Raw genomic sequence first — 7,648 nt, forward strand, 5'->3', positions numbered from 1 at the left:
TTTACATACTGAGCATTCCAAATAATTTTCACAATTTTTTATTTTGACACCTTCTGCGTGTTCAGTCATTTTTTGTACTACAGGAAAACTTGCATGTCCTAACTTCCTATGCAAGATGTGAGCACACTCATCATGAATTGGTTTACCTATTCTTGGTTTCTTCTCATTGTGTGTATTTGCGTGATCATGAGATATTTTACATTCATCATTGTCACTGTTACTAACATTTTCATCATCTGCCTCAATACAATCTTCCATATTTGAATCAATGTTATGTAACCATCTTTCTTTTGTTATTAGATAGGGTAGGCCTCCTTTAATCATCACAGTGCCTACATTTGTTTTGTCCTTCTCTAAAGTTGCTTTCCCCTTTGAGAAAACTATATTGATGTCAGAATCTCTGCTTAGTTTTATGGCACTTAGTATGTTATGAGGTATTTCTGGAATTAACAATACCCCCTCTATTTTTCCTAGGCCAGGCAAGGTCACATTTCCTCTGCCTAATACTTGAACCTTTTCTTGATTAGCTACCTTTATTACAAATTTATCTTCTGTAAATGAAGACAATATATTTTTGTTATTAGTGGTGTGGTTGGTTGCCCCAGAATCAATAAGCCAATTATTGTTCTCATTTTGTTGTGTTTTAGTGCTGTCTTGTTTATTTAGTCCATCTCTCTTTTGAATTTTCTCTACCCCCTCTACTATCTCTGTAATTTGGTGGGCTTCTATATTTATGTCTATCTGTGGAAGACTGTCTATAATTGTATTTGCTCCTATACTCTGACCTATGTCTCTCCTTTGGGATTTTGGGACAGTCTCTTCTATTGTGTTCCCTGGACCCACAATTATGGCATTTAAAAGCTTCATTGTATTTTTCCTGGAAAGCTACTTTCCTAAAAGATTTGTGTTCTGTGTGATTGCTGGAACGATTTTTTCTTGAATTGTCTTCTGCTATCAATTTGTTAGATAGACTTTCTATGGATAAATATCCTAGATTGATGGTGTCTAAGTGTGACATAAAACTATCCCATGATGAATCAAGTGAATTGATAATAACACTTTTCATTGTTTGATCTGAAATCACTTCCCCCCTCAAATGCAGCTCAGCTCTTATTTTGTTTAGAGATATCAAATGCTCACTTATGGAAACCCCTGGTTTTACTCTGGAAGAAAAGAAATCCTTAGACATTCTTGTAGTGGTAGCTACACTATCGCTGTGAAACAGATTAAACATGCATTGAATTATTTCTGAAACAGTTAGGTTTGGTTTGATGCTATGATACATTGCAGGAGACACGCTAGATATTATTAAGAAAAATGCTCTATGATGTAAACAATCTATTTTTAAAGTCCAAGGTCTTCTTGGAGGACTAGTGATAAAGAATAGTAAATTTTCTTTCATAAAGACAACCTGGAGCTGTTGATACCATTCTTGCAAATTAATGCCATCAACTCTAAGTTTTGGGAAGTCACTGGGTAAGTTTCCCACATTATTTTGTCCATTACTTACAACCTGAGGTAGTCCGTGGTCTCGCAAGTGCAGGAAATTGCAAAACGGCATGGGGATGCTCGCAACGAGTCTGCGCGTTTCTCTGGCCAGTTCAAGTCTTTCCGGACCGTCTACGTAGTTTCGCACATGCGCGTTGCTCATTTCTTCTTTGGCGTCGTCGTGGAAGGTTCTCTCCATTGCAGCTCGCTCGCTCCGCTCCTCTTCAGACGAGTCGGTTTCTGGCTCGGTTTTAGGAGTTTTGATGGCGGCGACTGCTCTTTTCTTTCTTTTGTGTGCGTTGGTACTTGATCCGGTCTGTGGTGTAGGGCGGAATCGACATGGCTCTCTGGGCTCGGGCGTCGTCGCTCTCGAAGTCAGGATGGGAGCGTGCAGGTCTTGAGGTATCGGCTTGTTCTCTAGCTTCTTCGTTGTCGCTTTGGAAATTTTTAATTTTGGCCCAAATGCAGCAAAAAGCGTCTTCATTGCTGACTTTACTTGGGATTTCGTTAAGTCGTCTTCGCTTTCTGATTCTGGTTCTTCTGAAGAGTTTGAATCTTCCTTTTCACTTTCGTTGTCTGATAACGTTTTTCGCGCCAGAAATTTTGAACTGAGCATTTTGATTGGCTCTGCTTCGCTCACTTTGGAGGCTTGTTGGAACCAAGATGGCTGCCATTCAAAATTTCGCGCGGGATCACATCTTTTCTTTTTCATAACGACTTTCTCTGTAGTCATATCACTCACAGTTTTTTGGTCTTTGGGTTTCTCTTTAGCAATGTTTTTCTCTCTCGCTGCTCCGCTGTTTTTCAGCATTTCTTGGAGATTCGCGATGAGGCTTTCATCATTCTTCTGGCTTTTTAATAGTTTTAATATCTCTGACCTGAGTTCGTTATTTTCTATTTCGATTTCCTCCTGGTCATTATTTTCATTTATTAGTTCTTCTTCTTCAGTGGTGTATTCTTCGGATTCTCTCGAAATCGCGTTTGTGGATTCGTTGATTATTTCTTGTTCAGTTTCTATTTCTTTGCTGTAGGCCCTGGTGTTGGGCCTATCTTTCTTAGACATCTTTAAGTATTTATTGAGTCAATTAACCATCCTCTGCTACCAGCTTGTTGCAATATTTTCAGGATCAGACTCAATAATGATAATAAGAGTTAGAGGTTTAAATATATTTCTCTTTAATTATAACAGGCATTCTATATTCACTGAATATTCACAGATAGAAGCAAGGAAAATGGTGAAGGTGGCTCCTTATATATACAAGGGGTGGAGCCAAGAATGGGAGTGGTGAATTATGAATACATTAGGAACCAAAGAATAAGTTAACCCCCGATGTCCCATATATACATTATTTACACATTAGGGAATAAGGCATTTACATCTCACAAGGACACTTTCTACATTGGTTCAATCAACACAAACTCTTTGCTGGCTAATGTGAAGACTCTGCTGCCTTCCCTCATGCCTGTTATTACTACAGGAGGTATATTTCAAAAATTTGTAGTGATGAAATTCTCAGAAGGTATCTGTCTGAAAGCAGAATTATTGTCTATCAAAAGAGTTGTCTGTCCCCAGTATATTTTTATCCCATTCTTCCAAAAGATAAATCAGTGAAGTTTTGACACTGCCACTTTATAGCAAGAAATCTTTTTCTTTCTTTGTTTTTTTTAAATCTTAATCCAATTGGCTTGCTTTTAAATAAAAAAAAAAAATGACCTCAAACTGGAATTGTGGTTTCTTTGAATCTCATATGTCCAATTTGAATTGAATCAGGGCTGATTAATGAGAAGTCTGCTGTATTTATTAAGCAATGATCAGTAAGAAGTAAGATTTCCCCCCCCCCTATTCAAACTGTAAATTATACAAGACATATAACAAGAGGACCAATCATCAATAGAAAAGTTTCCCCTAAATAATAAACTGTTAGAATTTTCGGAGCAAATGATGTCCTATGGAACCCAAGTGGGATATTCAGTACTATAAAAAGATGATAGATAGATAGATAGATAGATAGATAGATAGATAGATAGATAGAGATAGATACAGAGAAAACAGATAAAATATGTTAATTAATATAACCTTTTAAAAAGATAATTGTTATTTGAATTATGAGATATTTGTGTACTATACTTTGCATAGAATTGAACATAAAAAGAGATTGTGTATACAATGTAAATCAGCTGCTCTACCATTACTTCATCCATGGTATCCTGAAATAACCAATGTCAGTCAATAACATGATGAGAAGACAATCAATCCAACCAGCACTAAAGATTCATTGCGAATTGTGCTCTGCTCATCTCATTGCAAATTAACCAACATTGTTAGTGTTTTGAAGTTTTAACTGTGATTATACAGTAACAATGAAACTGCAATTGACATGAATTTGCAAAAGACAATAATCTAAATTGAAGACAATTAAGCAAGCCATCTGGATCAAGTTCTTGATAATAAGAACATGCCGTATTATTTAGATGAGAGGAAAACACTTTTCTTAATCCAATCACGTACAATCCTGAATGCCATATGTTAAACTCATCCCCCTTCAATCCATGCATCGGTGTCATTTCCACGAATGATCTTTTCAGTCAATCCTAGATAAGAAGAGGAATGGATATTTTTGTCCTTCCCGTAATAATCCAGTAAGTAGAGATATGATAATGAACAAAGCTCAGGTACAAAATGTGTATAGTAACATTTATTTGTACATCTTTTTTTGAATCAGTATCCAAACACGTACGCTGTAAAACTGTCCTGGAGAGTAAAATGCCAATTGCAAAGATGTTTAAAACCCTTTTTGAAAAAAAAAAATTGCTTTACAACATGTTAATAAATCCTCATAAAGTTCCTTAATATACATCAATGCCTTCTAATCTACTAATCAGTTATACAGCCTATTTAGTTGGCATCATTTTAATGGGTCAAAGACTTCAAGGAGAAAAAAAAACCCTAGAACATCTTAATAGCTTTTCTATGCAATTTTTGGCATTTTCCTATGAAGGATAAACACTATCCAGATGTATTATGTCTCCATCAAGCTGACTACTCTCAACATGCACCAGTGTTCCCCCCAATAATCTAGCTGCAAACACTTTGCAATTTGATTAAAAGCCAAACATTAAAAGTGCATTCATTAAGCAGAAGTCCTATTCACCGTCTGCAGTATATGGTAAGAATGTCCCCCAAGTATCCAATAACTTTGCTTGTTGCCAAAATTGATTATTCTGATGTGCCAATCTCTATCTAGAAAACTTGAGAACAATTTGCATTTTGATGTTTTCATCTACTATAGACTTGAACTGGTTGTTCTGATTATGCAAATGTTTTCTGCCAATAAATATTTGTACATTGAACGTAGGAATCTGATCCAGTTAGGTTCAAAAATCCTTCTGTGCTATTGCTGTATAGTCACAAGCAGACCATTCTCAGATTTCATTTTTTTGGGGGTGGGGTGGGGAGTCTGTCTGCCAAATGGGGATATCGGATATTTAAGAAAGTAATTGTGAAATTAGAATCAATGTGATTATTTTCTTGAGAGCTCATATCAGGAGAGCTTTAACTTTATCATTCCATGAAACACAATCGCCAATATATTGTCCTCTGATCTTGTTCAATTTACTCTGGGCAAGATAAAATGCTTCAAGAGATGTCAGGCTGTGTTTCTGAAACAGCATGGATAATTAAACTTCTCCAAAAAACATCATTTAAAACTTGTAATGTGATTTGATGTTACAGGCTTTTTAGCTTTTTGTGGTAGTATTTTAGAAATTGGATTGTTTTTATTTTGCTTAAAAGAGGGTTGTAGTTGCAAATAATTACTTAAGTGAAAAGTACCTAGACAACAGACATATTTCACTGACACAAAGTCACTGATTTGCATTCAGCAGCATTCACTGTTTCTTTAAATGTGTGTGTGTGTGTGTGTGTGTGTATGCAAGTTTTGGTGTATTCGGGTCTTTTCCCGTGTAAGATTGAGAATATCTTGGTGACGTTTCGACAAGGTCCCACTCGTCATCTTCAGGCTGGTGTCTTTGGCTTCGTGCTTGTGCGAGGAAAGCGTGATCGGAGCTGCCGTCTCTCTATAAATACTGGTGGGGAGGTATGGGGTGCTGGCTTTGTTGCTGTGAGCGGGTTGGTTGCCTGTGTTGTAACATCTTGATTGGTTGATGGAGTTGATGTTTGCAGATTAGTCAGCTGTTTTGTAACATCCTGTGTGAGTGAGGTCCTTGATGTGTGCCCATTAGTCTTTTGTGTTTTAACGACCTGGGTAATGGGCTGTGTGTTAACATCCTGAGTTCTAGTGTTGTGATATCCTGAGTTTTTTGATGTAATGTCCTGAGCAGATGCCTGTGATGTCACATCCCAGGCCTTGGTCTGGCTCTGAGTCTGAGGTCTTGCCATGTGTTCATGGCGTGTGTCAGTTTGCTTTGTGTGGGGATCGGAGGGGGGTGCAGCAGCTGGTGATGCCACCGTGGTCTGGCTTCTGGATGGCGGTTGTATTTTGTCTATGGGATGGGTTTGGGTCTGAATCTGGTGAGGATGAAGCTTTTTTTCCTTGGTGTTTGTTTTGCATTCAGAAAGACTGTGTTCTGAAGTAGGAGATAAAATACCATGCAGTTTTACACCAGGCATTGCTGATGTCTTTTCACTTATTGGTGTCAAAAGAAAATGTGTTTATCAAAAAGTATTTCACCATTACCGTTTAAAAGAAATTGAAATCCTGCCAGGCCCATAGTCACTCAGAAATTGGGGATAGCCTTGGTGATGCAGCAGACTAAGTGCTGTTAAGTGCTAGCACTTAGCTGCCAGCTGTCTGCAATTAGTGCGAGTTCAAATCTCACCAGGCTCAAGGTTGAGTCAGCCTTCCATCCTTTTGAGGTAGGTAAATTGAGGACCCAGACTGTGGGGGCAATAAGCCAGCTTTGTATAGAACAACACCATGTAGGGGGGGCCCAAAAGCCCTAATAAGCAGGTATATATATAAAAGTATGCAGGCTATTGCTATAATGCATTGTAAGCCTCTCTGAGTCTATGGAGAAGGGCAGCATATAAATTGGACTAATAAATAAATAAATAAATAGCTACTGTAGAAGATGGATGAATAGGATAGCACTGGGGATAGTATTCTCTTTAGCCATGTTAATTCCATTTTCTCTTTAAATGAGGATACTTATCCTGGCAGAAGGGAATGATATCAGGGGTGGGTTCTACTTACCTTTACTACTGGTTTGCAATGGGATCACGCATGCGCAGATCACCTATGATGACATCTGGGGTGGTGGGTGGAGCCTCCCGTGGTTTTACTACCGGTTCTTGCGAACTGGTCCAAACCGGGGGCAACCCACCACTGAATGGTATCCCTGCAGGGACTGGATGTGGGTAACATCAGAGCCAAGTATTAACTGCTGCAGCTGAGAATGAACAAATTCCTCAAACCTAAGAGCTAACCACCCTCACTACAAATAGAATACTTCCTGGTTTCTTGGTGTAGATGTTTGCAATAGCCAATAATTTTTTTTTTCTTAATTTCCATGATCTGAACTGCCTATATAATTTATATAGACTTATATAAACTTATACTTGTATAAGTTTGCTTGCCCTTGTGCTCTGGGCCATGTTTTATGTGTGCTTGACCAAGCTCTGCACTTTTAACCAACAATTCATTGTTCACTCCCTATATTGCAGTGATGGCTAACCTTTTTGGTATCATGTGCCAGAAAGGGGGGGGGGGTCACACGCGTGCATGCCCACACCCATAATTCTATGTGCCAGTGGGACCAGAAATTGGCAAACAGGCCGTTTTTGCCCTCCCCAGACTCCTAGAGAGCCTCTGGAGGCTGGGGACAGCAAAAAACGGGCCTGCCCCCTGTCCTGAGGCCCTCCGGAGGCAGGAAATAGCCTGTTTCCCTACTTCTGGTGGGCCCAGAAGGCCCAAAAATCAGTTGGCCGGCATGCACATGCGCACCAGAGCTGAACTCACGTGCCCACTGATATGGCTACACATGCCAGTGGTACGCCTGCCATAGGTTCGCCATCATGGCTATATTGTAATATAGGTAGTCCTCATTTTGTGATCACAACTGAGATCGGCAACTCAGCCACTAAGTGGGAAATGATGTGTTTTGACTGTGCTAATAATTTTAGCTTAGCTTTTCTTTTTCC

This window comes from Pituophis catenifer, unplaced genomic scaffold (assembly GCF_029215685.1).
Source record: "Pituophis catenifer annectens isolate HBS135680 unplaced genomic scaffold, rPitCat1.0.hap2 SCAF_1, whole genome shotgun sequence".
In the NCBI taxonomy this organism is placed as follows: domain Eukaryota; kingdom Metazoa; phylum Chordata; class Lepidosauria; order Squamata; family Colubridae; genus Pituophis; species Pituophis catenifer.